Genomic DNA, 17327 nt, shown 5'->3' with positions numbered 1-17327 from the left:
TGATTCTGTCCTTCATAAACCCGAATCTGAATCTGAAATTGGGTTTAAGAGGGATAATTTGACTTCTCAGTCTTAATTCTGAATCTTAAATCATTCTGATTCAAAGATTCTCTTTGTTCTGAACATGACTTTTTAATATGAATTCAAATTCTAAATCTGATTTTGGTATCTTGATCCTAATTCCGAACAGAAATTCTAAATCTAAACCAGAGGTGAGCAACCTTCTGAACAAACGGGCCAATTCGAATATCAAATCCTTTCGGCGGGCCGCACTCAAAATATCACTTATTAACTATTTATGAGGCTTCATGGGTAGTTAAAGAGAAGTATTAAAATTAAACGTCATTCTTTAATGATAACAAATTTTTAACGAACAAATACTGGAAAAAGAAAGAAAAAATTATTTGAGAAGTTTAAAAGAAAATTTAACTCAATTTATTATACATAAAGAAGACAATGCCAGCTGAAATTGATAAAGTACATCACTAAATTTTAATTATTTATGTAAATTTGTTAGTTGATATAACTTTTTCTTGAAAACATTTGTGCTTCCAAACAAAGACATCATTTTATTTGCTTTTTTACCTGCCAATTTTGTTAATTTTGCAAATAAGTATAGCCAATTTTGACATTTTTGTAATTTTTGCCAATTTTTCCAACTTTGCCAATTTTGCCAATTATGACAATTTTGAAAATTTTGAAAATTTTGACAATTTTGACAATTTTGACAATTTTAACAATTTTGACAATTTTGACAATTTTGACAATTTTGACAATTTTGACAATTTTGACAATTTTGACAATTTTGACAATTTTGACAATTTTGACAATTTTGACAATTTTGACAATTTTGACAATTTTGACAATTTTGACAATTTTGACAATTTTGACAATTTTGACAATTTTGACAATTTTGACAATTTTGACAATTTTGACAATTTTGACAATTTTGATAATTTTGACAAATTTGACAATTTTGACAATTTTGACAATTTTGACAATTTTGACAATTTTGACAATTTTGACAATTTTGACAATTTTGACAATTTTGACAATTTTGACAATTTTGACAATTTTGACAATTTTGACAATTTTGACAATTTTGACAATTTTGACAATTTTGACAATTTTGACAATTTTGACAATTTTGACAATTTTCACAATTTTCACAATTTTCACAATTTTGACAATTTTGACAATTTTGACAATTTTGACAATTTTGACAATTTTGACAATTTTGACAATTTTGACAATTTTGACAATTTTGACAATTTTGACAATTTTGTCAATTTTGACAATTTTGACAATTTTGACAATTTTGACAATTTTGACAATTTTGACAATTTTGACAATTTTGACAATTTTGATAAATTTGACAATTTTGACAATTTTGACAATTTTGACAATTTTGACAATTTTGACAATTTTGACAATTTTGATAATTTTGACAATTTTGACAATTTTGACAATTTTGACAATTTTGTCAATTTTGACAATTTTGACAATTTTGACAATTTTGACAATTTTGACAATTTTGACAATTTTGACAACTTTGACAATTTTGACAATTTTGACAATTTTGACAATTTTGACAATTTTGACAATTTTGACAATTTTGACAATTTTGACAATTTTGACAATTTTGACAATTTTGACAATTTTGACAATTTTGACAATTTTGACAATTTTGACAATTTTGACAATTTTGACAATTTTGACAATTTTGACAATTTTGACAATTTTGACAATTTCGACAATTTCGACAATTTTGACAATTTTGACAATTTTGACAATTTTGACAATTTTGACAATTTTGACAATTTTGACAATTTTGACAATTTTGACAATTTTGACAATTTTGACAATTTTGACAATTTTTACAATTTTGACAATTTTGACAATTTTGACATTTTTGACAATTTTGACAATTTTTACAATTTTTACAATTTTTACAATTTTGACAATTTTGACAATTTTGACAATTTCGACAATTTTGACAATTTTGACAATTTTGACAATTTTGACAATTTTGACAATTTTGACAATTTTGACAATTTTGACAATTTTGACAATTTTGACAATTTTGACAATTTTGACAATTTTGACAATTTTGACAATTTTGACAATTTTGACAATTTTGACAATTTTGACAATTTTGACAATTTTGACAATTTTGACAATTTTGACAATTTTCACAATTTTCACAATTTTCACAATTTTCACAATTTTGACAATTTTGACAATTTTGACAATTTTGACAATTTTGACAATTTTGACAATTTTGACAATTTTGACAATTTTGTCAATTTTGACAATTTTGACAATTTTGACAATTTTGACAATTTTGACAATTTTGACAATTTTGACAATTTTGACAATTTTGACAATTTTGACAATTTTGACAATTTTGACAATTTTGACAATTTTGACAATTTTGACAATTTTGACAATTTTGACAATTTTTACAATTTTTACAATTTTGACAATTTTGACAATTTTGACAATTTTGACAATTTTGACAATTTTGACAATTTTGACAATTTTGACAATTTTGACAATTTTGACAATTTTGACAATTTTGACAATTTTGACAATTTTGACAATTTTGACAATTTTTACAATTTTTACAATTTTGACAATTTTGACAATTTTGACAATTTTGACAATTTTGACAATTTTGTCAATTTTGACAATTTTGACAATTTTGACAATTTTGACAATTTTGACAATTTTGACAATTTTGACAATTTTGACAATTTTGACAATTTTGACAATTTTGACAATTTTGACAATTTTGACAATTTTGACAATTTTGACAATTTTTACAATTTTGACAATTTTGACAATTTTGACAATTTTGACAATTTTGACAATTTTGACAATTTTGACAATTTTGACAATTTTGACAATTTTGACAATTTTGACAATTTTGACAATTTTGACAATTTTGACAATTTTGACAATTTTGACAATTTTGACAATTTTGACAATTTTGACAATTTTGACAATTTTGACAATTTTGACAATTTTGACAATTTTGACAATTTTGACAATTTTGACAATTTTGACAATTTTGACAATTTTGACAATTTTGACAATTTTCACAATTTTCACAATTTTGACAATTTTGACAATTTTGTCAATTTTGACAATTTTGACAATTTTGACAATTTTGACAATTTTGACAATTTTGACAATTTTGACAATTTTGACAAATTTGACAATTTTGACAATTTTGACAATTTTGACAATTTTGACAATTTTGATAATTTTTACAATTTTGACAATTTTGACAATTTTGACAATTTTGACAATTTTGACAATTTTGACAATTTTGACAATTTTGACAATTTTGACAATTTTGACAATTTTGACAATTTTGACAATTTTGACAATTTTGGCAATTTTGACAATTTTGACAATTTTGACAATTTTCACAATTTTGATAATTTTGACAATTTTGACAATTTTGTCAATTTTGACAATTTTGACAATTTTGACAATTTTGACAATTTTTACAATTTTGACAATTTTGACAATTTTGACAATTTTGACAATTTTGACAATTTTGACAATTTCGACAATTTTGACAATTTTGACAATTTTGACAATTTTGACAATTTTGACAATTTTGACAATTTTGACAATTTTGACAATTTTGACAATTTTGACAATTTTGACAATTTTGACAATTTTGACAATTTTGACAATCTTGACAATTTTGACAATTTTGACAATTTTGACAATTTTGACAATTTTGTCAATTTTGACAATTTTGACAATTTTGACAATTTTGACAATTTTGACAATTTTGACAATTTTGACAATTTTGACAATTTTGACAATTTTGACAATTTTGACAATTTTGACAATTTTGACAATTTTGACAATTTTGACAATTTTGACAATTTTGACAATTTTGACAATTTTGACAATTTTGACAATTTTGACAATTTTGACAATTTTGACAATTTTGACAATTTTGACAATTTTGACAATTTTGACAATTTTGACAATTTTTGACAATTTTGACAATTTTGACAATTTTGACAATTTTGACAATTTTGACAATTTTGACAATTTTGACAATTTTGACAATTTTGACAATTTTGACAATTTTGACAATTTTGACAATTTTGACAATTTTGACAATTTTGACAATTTTGACAATTTTGACAATTTTGACAATTTTGACAATTTTGACAATTTTGACAATTTTGACAATTTTGACAATTTTGACAATTTTGACAATTTTGACAATTTTGACAATTTTGACAATTTTGACAATTTTGACAATTTTGACAATTTTGACAATTTTGACAATTTTTGACAATTTTGACAATTTTGACAATTTTGACAATTTTGACAATTTTGACAATTTTGACAATTTTGACAATTTTGACAATTTTGACAATTTTGACAATTTTGACAATTTTGACAATTTTGACAATTTTTACAATTTTTACAATTTTTACAATTTTGACAATTTTGACAATTTTGACAATTTTGACAATTTTGACAATTTTGACAATTTTGACAATTTTGACAATTTTGACAATTTTGACAATTTTGACAATTTTGACAATTTTGACAATTTTGACAATTTTGACAATTTTGACAATTTTGACACTTTTGACAATTTTGACAATTTTGACAATTTTGACAATTTTGACAATTTTGAGAATTTTGACAATTTTGACAATTTTGAAAATTTTGACAATTTTGACAATTTTGACAATTTTAACAATTTTGACAATTTTGACAATTTTGACAATTTTGACAATTTTGACAATTTTGACAATTTTGACAATTTTGACAATTTTGACAATTTTGACAATTTTGACAATTTTGACAATTTTGACAATTTTGACAATTTTGACAATTTTAACAATTTTGACAATTTTGACAATTTTGACAATTTTGACAATTTTGACAATTTTGGCAATTTTGACAATTTTGACAATTTTGACAATTTTGACAATTTTGACAATTTTGACAATTTTGACAATTTTGACAATTTTGACAATTTTGACAATTTTGACAATTTTGACAATTTTGACAATTTTGACAATTTTGACAATTTTGACAATTTTGACAATTTTGACAATTTTGACAATTTTGACAATTTTGACAATTTTGACAATTTTGACAATTTTGACAATTTTGAAAATTTTGACAATTTTGACAATTTTGACAATTTTGACAATTTTGACAATTTTGACAATTTTGACAATTTTGACAATTTTGTCAATTTTGTCAATTTTGACAATTTTGACAATTTTGACAATTTTGACAATTTTGACAATTTTGACAATTTTGACAATTTTGACAATTTTGACAATTTTGACAATTTTGACAATTTTGACAATTTTGACAATTTTGACAATTTTGACAATTTTGACAATTTTGACAATTTTGACAATTTTGACAATTTTGACAATTTTGACAATTTTGACAATTTTGACAATTTTGACAATTTTGACAATTTTGACAATTTTGACAATTTTGACAATTTTGACAATTTTGACAATTTTGACAATTTTGACAATTTTGACAATTTTGACAATTTTGACAATTTTGACAATTTTGACAATTTTGACAATTTTGACAATTTTGACAATTTTGACAATTTTGACAATTTTGACAATTTTGACAATTTTGACAATTTTGACAATTTTGACAATTTTGACAATTTTGACAATTTTGACAATTTTGACAATTTTGACAATTTTGACAATTTTGACAATTTTGACAATTTTGAGAATTTTGACAATTTTGACAATTTTGACAATTTTGACAATTTTGACAATTTTGACAATTTTGACAATTTTGACAATTTTGACAATTTTGACAATTTTGACAATTTTGACAATTTTGACAATTTTGACAATTTTGACAATTTTGACAATTTTGACAATTTTGACAATTTTGACAATTTTGACAATTTTGACAATTTTGACAATTTTGACAATTTTGACAATTTTGACAATTTTGACAATTTTGACAATTTTGACAATTTTGACAATTTTGACAATTTTGACAATTTTGACAATTTTGACAATTTTGACAATTTTGACAATTTTGACAATTTTGACAATTTTGACAATTTTGACAATTTTGACAATTTTGACAATTTTGACAATTTTGACAATTTTGACAATTTTGACAATTTTGACAATTTTGACAATTTTGACAATTTTGACAATTTTGACAATTTTGACAATTTTGACAATTTTGACAATTTTGACAATTTTGACAATTTTGACAATTTTGACAATTTTGACAATTTTGACAATTTTGACAATTTTGACAATTTTGACAATTTTGACAATTTTGACAATTTTGACAATTTTGACAATTTTGACAATTTTGACAATTTTGACAATTTTGACAATTTTGACAATTTTGACAATTTTGACAATTTTGACAATTTTCACAATTTTCACAATTTTGACAATTTTGACAATTTTGACAATTTTGACAATTTTGACAATTTTGACAATTTTGACAATTTTGACAATTTTGACAATTTTGACAATTTTGACAATTTTGACAATTTTGACAATTTTTACAATTTTTACAATTTTTACAATTTTGACAATTTTGACAATTTTGACAATTTTGACAATTTTGACAATTTTGACAATTTTGACAATTTTGACAATTTTGACAATTTTGACAATTTTGACAATTTTGACAATTTTGACAATTTTGACAATTTTGACAATTTTGACAATTTTGACACTTTTGACAATTTTGACAATTTTGACAATTTTGACAATTTTGACAATTTTGACAATTTTGACAATTTTGACAATTTTGAAAATTTTGACAATTTTGACAATTTTGACAATTTTAACAATTTTGACAATTTTGACAATTTTGACAATTTTGACAATTTTGACAATTTTGACAATTTTGACAATTTTGACAATTTTGACAATTTTGACAATTTTGACAATTTTGACAATTTTGACAATTTTGACAATTTTGACAATTTTGACAATTTTGACAATTTTGACAATTTTAACAATTTTGACAATTTTGACAATTTTGACAATTTTGACAATTTTGACAATTTTGACAATTTTGGCAATTTTGACAATTTTGACAATTTTGACAATTTTGACAATTTTGACAATTTTGACAATTTTGACAATTTTGACAATTTTGACAATTTTGACAATTTTGACAATTTTGACAATTTTGACAATTTTGACAATTTTGACAATTTTGACAATTTTGACAATTTTGACAATTTTGACAATTTTGACAATTTTGACAATTTTGACAATTTTGACAATTTTGACAATTTTGACAATTTTGACAATTTTGACAATTTTGACAATTTTGACAATTTTGACAATTTTGACAATTTTGACAATTTTGAAAATTTTGACAATTTTGACAATTTTGACAATTTTGACAATTTTGACAATTTTGACAATTTTGACAATTTTGACAATTTTGACAATTTTGTCAATTTTGTCAATTTTGACAATTTTGACAATTTTGACAATTTTGACAATTTTGACAATTTTGACAATTTTGACAATTTTGACAATTTTGACAATTTTGACAATTTTGACAATTTTGACAATTTTGACAATTTTGACAATTTTGACAATTTTGACAATTTTGACAATTTTGACAATTTTGACAATTTTGACAATTTTGACAATTTTGACAATTTTGACAATTTTGACAATTTTGACAATTTTGACAATTTTGACAATTTTGACAATTTTGACAATTTTGACAATTTTGACAATTTTGACAATTTTGACAATTTTGACAATTTTGACAATTTTGACAATTTTGACAATTTTGACAATTTTGACAATTTTGACAATTTTGACAATTTTGACAATTTTGACAATTTTGACAATTTTGACAATTTTGACAATTTTGACAATTTTGACAATTTTGACAATTTTGACAATTTTGACAATTTTGACAATTTTGACAATTTTGACAATTTTGACAATTTTGACAATTTTGACAATTTTGACAATTTTGACAATTTTGACAATTTTGACAATTTTGACAATTTTGACAATTTTGACAATTTTGACAATTTTGACAATTTTGACAATTTTGACAATTTTGACAATTTTGACAATTTTGACAATTTTGACAATTTTGACAATTTTGACAATTTTGACAATTTTGACAATTTTGACAATTTTGACAATTTTGACAATTTTGACAATTTTGACAATTTTGACAATTTTGACAATTTTGACAATTTTGACAATTTTGACAATTTTGACAATTTTGACAATTTTGACAATTTTGACAATTTTGACAATTTTGACAATTTTGACAATTTTGACAATTTTGACAATTTTGACAATTTTGACAATTTTGACAATTTTGACAATTTTGACAATTTTGACAATTTTGACAATTTTGACAATTTTGACAATTTTGACAATTTTGACAATTTTGACAATTTTGACAATTTTGACACTTTTGACAATTTTGACAATTTTGACAATTTTGACAATTTTGACAATTTTGACAATTTTGACAATTTTGACAATTTTGACAATTTTGACAATTTTGACAATTTTGACAATTTTGACAATTTTGACAATTTTGACAATTTTGACAATTTTGACAATTTTGACAATTTTGACAATTTTGACAATTTTGACAATTTTGACAATTTTGACAATTTTGACAATTTTGACAATTTGACAATTTTGACAATTTTGACAATATTGAAAATTTCGACAATTTAGACAATTTTGACAATTTTGACAATTTTGACAATTTTGACAATTTTGACAATTTTGACAATTTTGACAATTTTGACAATTTTGACAATTTTGACAATTTTGACAATTTTGACAATTTTGACAATTTTGACAATTTTGACAATTTTGACAATTTTGACAATTTTGACAATTTTGACAATTTTGACAATTTTGACAATTTTGACAATTTTCACAATTTTCACAATTTTGACAATTTTGACAATTTTGACAATTTTGACAATTTTGACAATTTTGACAATTTTGACAATTTTGACAATTTTGACAATTTTGACAATTTTGACAATTTTGACAATTTTGACAATTTTGACAATTTTGACAATTTTGACAATTTTGACAATTTTGACAATTTTGACAATTTTGACAATTTTGACAATTTTGACAATTTTGACAATTTTGACAATTTTGACAATTTTGACAATTTTGACAATTTTGACAATTTTGACAATTTTGACAATTTTGACAATTTTGACTATTTTGACAATTTTGATAATTTTGACTATTTTGACAATTTTGACAATTTTGTCCATTTTGATAATTTTGACAATTTTGACAATTTTGACAATTTTGACAATTTTGACAATTTTGACAATTTTGACAATTTTGACAATTTTGACAATTTTGACAATTTTGACAATTTTGACAATTTTGACAATTTTGACAATTTTGACAATTTTGAAAATTTTGACAATTTTGACAATTTTGACAATTTTGACAATTTTGACAATTTTGACAATTTTGACAATTTTGACAATTTTGACAATTTTGACAATTTTGACAATTTTGACAATTTTGACAATTTTGACAATTTTGACAATTTTGACAATTTTGACAATTTTGACAATTTGACAATTTTGACAATTTTGACAATTTTGTCAATTTTGTCAATTTTGACAATTTTGACAATTTTGACAATTTTGACAATTTTGACAATTTTGACAATTTTGACAATTTTGACAATTTTGACAATTTTGACAATTTTGACAATTTTGACAATTTTGACAATTTTGACAATTTTGACAATTTTGACAATTTTGACAATTTTGACAATTTTGACAATTTTGACAATTTTGACAATTTTGACAATTTTAACAATTTTGACAATTTTGACAATTTTGACAATTTTGACAATTTTGACAATTTTGACAATTTTGACAATTTTGACAATTTTGACAATTTTGACAATTTTGACAATTTTGACAATTTTGACAATTTTGACAATTTTGACAATTTTGACAATTTTGACAATTTGGACAATTTTGACAATTTTGACAATTTTGACAATTTTGACAATTTTGACAATTTTGACAATTTTGACAATTTTGACAATTTTGACAATTTTGACAATTTTGACAATTTTGACAATTTTGACAATTTTGACAATTTTGACAATTTTGACAATTTTGACAATTTTGACAATTTTGACAATTTTGACAATTTTGACAATTTTGACAATTTTGACAATTTTGACAATTTTGACAATTTTGACAATTTTGACAATTTTGACAATTTTGACAATTTTGACAATTTTGACAATTTTGACAATTTTGACAATTTTGACAATTTTGACAATTTTGACAATTTTGACAATTTTGACAATTTTGACAATTTTGACAATTTTGACAATTTTGACAATTTTGACAATTTTGACAATTTTGACAATTTTGACAATTTTGACAATTTTGACAATTTTGACAATTTTGACAATTTTGACAATTTTGACAATTTTGACAATTTTGACAATTTTGACAATTTTGACAATTTTGACAATTTTGACAATTTTGACATTTTGACAATTTTGACAATTTTGACAATTTTGACAATTTTGACAATTTTGACAATTTTGACAATTTTGACAATTTTGACAATTTTGACAATTTTGACAATTTTGACAATTTTGACAATTTTGACAATTTTGATAATTTTGACAATTTTGACAATTTTGACAATTTTGACAATTTTGACAATTTTGACAATTTTGACAATTTTGACAATTTTGACAATTTTGACAATTATGACAATTATGACAATTTTGACAATTTTGACAATTTTGACAATTTTGACAATTTTGACAATTTTGACAATTTTGACAATTTTGCCAATTGTGTCATTTTTGACGATTTTGACAAATTTGACAATTTTGACAATTTTGACTATTTGGACAATTTTTGGACAATTTTGACAATTTTGACAATTTTGAAAATTTTGAAAATTTTGACAATTTAGACCATTTTGACAATTTTGACAATTTTGACAATTTTGACAATTTTGACAATTTTGACAACTTTGACAATTTTGACAATTTTGACAATTTTGACAATTTTGACAATTTTGACAATTTTGACAATTATGACAATTATGACAATTTTGACAATTTTGACAATTTTGACAATTTTGACAATTTTGACAATTTTGACAATTTTGACAATTTTGCCAATTGTGTCATTTTTGACGATTTTGACAAATTTGACAATTTTGACAATTTTGACAATTTGGACAATTTTTGGACAATTTTGACAATTTTGACAATTTTGACAATTTTGACAATTTTGACAATTTTGACAATTTTGACAATTTTGACAATTTTGACAATTTTGACAATTTTGACAATTTTGACAATTTTGACAATTTTGACAATTTTGACAATTTTGACAATTTTGACAATTTTGACAATTTTGACAATTTTGACAATTTTGACAATTTTGACAATTTTGACAATTTTGACAATTTTGACAATTTTGCCAATTTGGACAATTTGGACAATTTGGACAATTTTGACAATTTTGACAATTTTGACAATTTTGACAATTCTGACAATTTTGACAATTTTGACAATTTTGACAATTTTGACAATTTTGACAATTTTGACAATTTTGACAATTTTGACAATTTTGACAATTTTGACAAATCGAAACAACTAAAAATTTTAAATTTTTTAATATCAATTAGCTTTGACTGCTATCCAGTACATTTAAACTCTGGAAGGTTGCGCCCATTTTGGAATTGAGTTCTAAATTTTAATCCTTATTTGAAACTTTTTTCCTTATCTGAATTCTGTAACAGTATGGGTGTAACATATTTGTAGCGGAGCACTGCCGCAAGGTAGAAGTGTTTGAGATTGTGAGTTTTATTTCAAGAAAAATCTAGAGAATAAGTTGATTATAATGTGAAAAATGTGTGCGATTCATCGAATAGAGGGTAACGCGCTACGGAAGGGTTTTTGATTGACCAGAAAATATGGATTATGGTAAGATTTTTCCGATTTTTCCTTCATAAGTTCCATCCAGCTAGTCAACAGTGAAGGGCCAACCGGTCAACAAAGAAAAAATAAAGGTAGTCATCAAGAAATTTTTCTCATAAGAAAATTTTTCAAGTAACATTTTAGTTCAGACAAAAACCACGACTAAAAGTTTTCCTCTTTAATCAAGTAGGTAATTTTTCGACTAAAGACTGCATATCTGGGAGAGACTAGCAGAATTCCAGAAAAACAACAAACATAGCAGAATGATATTTTTTTCTTCGTAGAAACATAGACCTATGTTGATTTTTTTTTTAACGGATTATCTCTAATCTTTCGATTAATTCCTGTGTGTAAAGTTTAAAAATTTTATATCAAAGTTCATATGTTCTCTTGGCATACAATCTTCATTGTCTTGTACTTCTGTTTACTTTCCACCATGAATACTTTTGGAAATCATACAAAGTAGGACTGGACCGACGGGATCAGAACATCGCAGAAAAGTCATCGATTGTGAACTCACGATCAAGATCTGAATAAGGGGATTAGAATCTCGGCTAGTGGGAACAGGCAGAATATAAGGGAAGCTAAATAAGATCGGAAAGAGAGTGAATTTCTATCCTATACTGCCATTAAAAAATTTAATTTTTGTGAATATTAATAAAAACCACTTGAGCATCAGAAAAAGTTTTGACCCGACAGTAAGCGATTCTATGTCTGTGCGATGTTTTTAAAAGAACGATTCGATGATATGGGTAGACGCAAGAATCAGTCGACATTCAGGCGTTTCTGGAGTACCTTGAGCTACAAAGTAGTATTGGATGTCAGAAAATTGTTTGAAATTACTATAAGCGACTTATCGTGATTGAAATCGCACTTAGCAAAAATCATATGCATTTTTTTTCAAGTTCAAGTTAAATCTATTGGAATCGCTTTCGAAACGATTGTTTTAGTATTTTTTTTATCAATTCTATGCATACAAAAAAGGATGAATTGGGAGAGGTTGAGAAAAAAGCTAGATCATTACGTTAGTTATTTTGTAATATGATTACTCCAGATTGAATCAGATGTTGAAATTCTTTTTCAAAATCTCTAATTTGTATATTTTTAGGCGGACAATAACCTCGTAACAATAATGAAGCAATTATATTAGAACTGCAACAATTCTGTAGCTTCTCTAAGGTGTTCATGAAAGCTTCACTATTACTTTAATGATATATTGTTCAGTAAAAGTGTTTGATTTATGGGGTATTTAAATTTGTTCATTTGAGATAAAAGTTTCTGATTTGGTAAGAACATTGCAGTTAATATCAAAGTGTGATACACAAAATGTTGGAGAAATTGTTTGAATTTATCGAGAGATTAGGCTGTCGAACCTGGCCTCCAGAATTATGTAGAAAATTACAAAAGGCAGTTATGTGAAATGTACTTTTGAGATGAATAATCTAGCTACATTTAATTCGTTGGTACAACTCGGTTTCGTTTAGAAGCAAATATTTTCCGTTTAGTGAAATTGGTAGGAAGTGATCGTGAGCAACAGATAGGTTTGTAAAATTCGAGTCGTCATTTAGGCGTTTTATGAGTTTCGAGCTACAATATAGTATTGAAAAGTTTCAAAGATTGAAAAATCAGGTCTAGGTCATTCACGAGAATCAACTCACACTTTACCAGATTTCACCTCATTACATTTACGTCTAAGTTTCTGGAAGACAAAATAAGAAATTTATTTAAAAACTGATTGTTACCGTAGTTCTGAATTAACTTTGTGTTGTACATAAAAAGCAGAGAAGGTTTTTTCGCTCGTTCTAAAACAAGAAATCTGGTGATCCGTAAAATTCAATCCATTTCCCCGCCTACAAATAGGAAAATATCATACTTAAACTACTGAATAAATCAACTGGAATGTAGGAATAATAATAAATATGACATAATTTTTTGTTCGTATAAAGTCATCTGATTTCAGATATTTTCTCACGAGGTTTACAGAATCATTAGCTGGAATCATTGTTTAGCGATCACTATGAATTTTTTTCGTTAATCTATCGATAGAATTATGGAAGTATTCGTTAACATAATCATTAAGACAATAAATACTTTACAAAAACTAAAAACTAGTTAATTCGAACACATATTATTCGTGTAACAGATAAATAGTTCAATTGACAAAAATACTGGAAGGAAACTATATGTATCGAATTTATATATTTCCAGAACCAATTTGAGTGCAATAAAAACTCGTTAGTTCTTCAAATATAGGCATATCAGATTTATTGAAATAAATTTTAACTATAAATCAAAACATAGCACGATTTCCCGAAGTAATCTTAAAATTTTACAATTAGTTTATTTTGTATCAATATTAAACATAATTTTTTTTTGTAGGGTAGGAATTTTACTTAGAAATATTTTTTTAGATACAGTTATGATAATCAGCAAAAGAGTGATGTTAAATGAAAACCTTAATCCACGGCTTGAGTGAATATCTCACTTGTATACTATGAATAACCAACTATTTTAGTTGATTTATTTTCTCCGTGCAAACGTAAAATCGTTATGAGGCAAAGAGTTGAATTGCACTGATGAGTTTACAAAAACGATCTTATTCAGTTATCACAACCTACATAACAAGTTAAAAAAGGAGATTCACTTAATCCACCAACAATATTTTAATATTTGAAATATCTCCTTATAAATATTATTCGAAGTTTTATAGAAGTATTTTCCATCTTAAGGATCGTTTTTTAAAACACATTAGTGAATTAGGAACAAGAATCAGGAAAACAAGCTAGTAAAATGAAAATTGACAAACATTTTTTTATTTTTCTTCTAAACTTTTTATCATCGCCTCAAAGATAGAAATAGGAATTTCCTTAAGAAAATTCTAGGAGCATAGGAGGTGTAAAAAAACTCGATCGCACCATTCACCAAAATGGATCCTGATCAATAACCTTTCCCCTACTAACAAAACCTCTTCCTTGGATACTTGAATATAGATTCGCAGACGTACAGACGGTTTCCATAGCTGGTGATACTAACTTATCTCTGGTTCTGAATATTACAAAATTCTTTTTGGAGTATGCAGAGGCAAGAGGTTGCTAGTTGAACCTCAAGAGTATCATACTAACATTCCTTCCTTTTACCCCATTGACTACTAGGACGTGGCCGGCGCCGTTATTGATCTTTTTTAAAGGGAGAGCATGAGTTTTGTGCATTGTGAATGAATTGCTAATACCAAGCACCATTCTGTTGGCCCTTGCACAAAATTGATGGCCTCGATCAATCACGGAGTAGCAACCATTGGCGAAGCAGAACTTGTTCTGCTTAGCCACGCCAGCGATCATGGAATTGGAAATGCGTAAGTTGCACAAAACCTATTAGAGTATGTTATCTGAAGTATTTTTTTTTATTGTTGGTTGGTGTATAAACATATCTTCACAGCATTTCGAATTCAATGATTTAAGGTGGATATGAGTAGTCAACCAAGCTAAGCTAAGCTAAGCTATCTGAATTCTGTAACAGTATGTTGATTTGCATAAATTAATATAATTTACACTTCGAAACGATTAAAAACAAAGTTAAAAAAAATTTCAAATCACAGGGGTTAGCATAAGGTTGCCAGAATTTTTTCAACACATACAGGGCCGTATAAGTTTGGGCTATTTTATCTAAAAACTTGAAAACTAACTAACTAAAATCATCAAATTTGATTTCAACATTGACAACCAAAATTCCGAACAAGTTTGGTCAAAACTCAGGAATTACTCAACATAAATCAAAAATAAAAAAAATGAAAAAAAAAAACTTTTCATCAAAACTCAACAGAAGATTTTAAATCGTTTTTTAGGCTTTCATATAGTCTTTCATGGTTTTTTTTTATAAAACTTGCTTAAAAAATTTTATTTTGGACGCAAAAGTAAAAAAAAATTACAAGAAATTGTTTTTTTTTTAATTTGATTTGGAAATAGAGTGAATAACTCAGGGTGAAATCAGGGCTTTTTTTCAATGAGTGAATTTTCCCAATTTTGTATCAACTGACCGTTCGCAATACCTTTCGGTAAGAAACGCAAAAACCAGCAAAATCCTTATAAACGTGTGAGAAATAGTATCAATGAATTTCTCAGGTTATTAGTATTAGTTTGAGTTTATTCCTCGAAGTATGTGTAGTCTTGAGTCAGGTCTTGCAAATATTCTCAAACAATCTTGCCATTCACACTTGCTAAGTAAATAGGACCTACTTTTCACTTGCCGGAAACTATCAATTCCACCCGATAAAGTCACTAATAAAAATTACCGAAAACAACAGACACACTCTAAAATTCAAACCGTAACGCCGGAAATCGCATAAACTCGACAACAAATTAATCCAAAAACCACGTTACAGGTTAAACCGATCACACACAAAAACCACTGAAGACGACGACTTTTGCCGCGAGGACCCGGTCGATTCAAAACGGTGATTAATACTAAGTGGGCCGTTTGGCCATATGGATGTGAATGGTGACGTTTGGCTTGACGTTTTCAGCCAGATAGGACAACTCAATCCAAGGGTAGAGGTGTAGAATCTGGGAAATCGTTATCAGTTGGGCCACAATGTGTTCAGTCGAGAGTGTTTGTCTGGTTGTTTGGTTTTTTTTCCCGGCTGTGTGTACCATATAATAACGTTTGTCAGTGAGCCTCGAAACGTCATATGAATGCCAAACTACACCATCATCCAGTTCGGGCTTGCGTTATCTTTATTTATTTTTCTGATCCTCCCCGTTTTCTATATGGCTTGGAGGATTTCTAACGGTTGGTTTTTATTTTATCTATGAGCGCATTCAGAGCCAACACACAGTTTCGAGTGTTGCTCTGCTGTGGAGGCGAATAACCGAGAACTTCCAGCGACAAATACGAAGGAAGGTATTTGTGCGACAGTCTCGACCGGTCCCGGAGCAAATTATCAAGATTTCCACATGCACCGTGTTTTGTCATGAAAGACGCGTGAGGAGGACGTGTTTAATTCATTTCTAAATACAGTTTAATAAGAAAAAAATTAGGGCAGTTACAGGTGCTGTAATATAACAGTAAATTTCCATCCGCGGAGGCTCTAAAAGTTTGGTTCTTTCCCAAAACTCAAACCTGATTCTTATCAAGGTTGATAGAAAAGAGTTTCATATATTAATCTTGATCTGTAGTTTCGAATGAAAGATTGAAAATTTCGTTCCAAATTATTAAATAATTGTTTCAATATCCATTGGTATTTTAATGAAAACTTTCCAAACATTTTTTTCCTAGATTAAAGTTGCCAGATTTCCCAGTTATAACCAAGT

The 17327-nt window shown here is 26.0% G+C and overlaps 1 protein-coding gene across 3 annotated transcripts in view; it reads right to left on the bottom strand.

Annotated features, from left to right (window-relative positions):
* Nucleotides 1-17327, bottom strand: part of LOC129746340 (uncharacterized) — a 162001-nt gene that overhangs the window by 18126 nt on the left and 126548 nt on the right. The window contains exon 1 of one of the 3 annotated variants that reach the window (XM_055739952.1): nucleotides 16254-16464. The exons of the other annotated variants lie outside the window; for them this stretch is intronic. The gene's annotated coding sequence lies outside the window, so the exon portion shown is untranslated. Of the gene's footprint in view, nucleotides 1-16253; nucleotides 16465-17327 lie in introns of those variants that run through there. 3 annotated transcript variants of the gene reach the window in all.

The sequence above is a fragment of the Uranotaenia lowii genome, chromosome 2, assembly GCF_029784155.1.
Source record: "Uranotaenia lowii strain MFRU-FL chromosome 2, ASM2978415v1, whole genome shotgun sequence".
Lineage (NCBI taxonomy): Eukaryota > Metazoa > Arthropoda > Insecta > Diptera > Culicidae > Uranotaenia > Uranotaenia lowii.
Note: the sequence above shows the minus strand (reverse complement) of the source record. Positions and strands in the feature narration are given on the sequence as shown.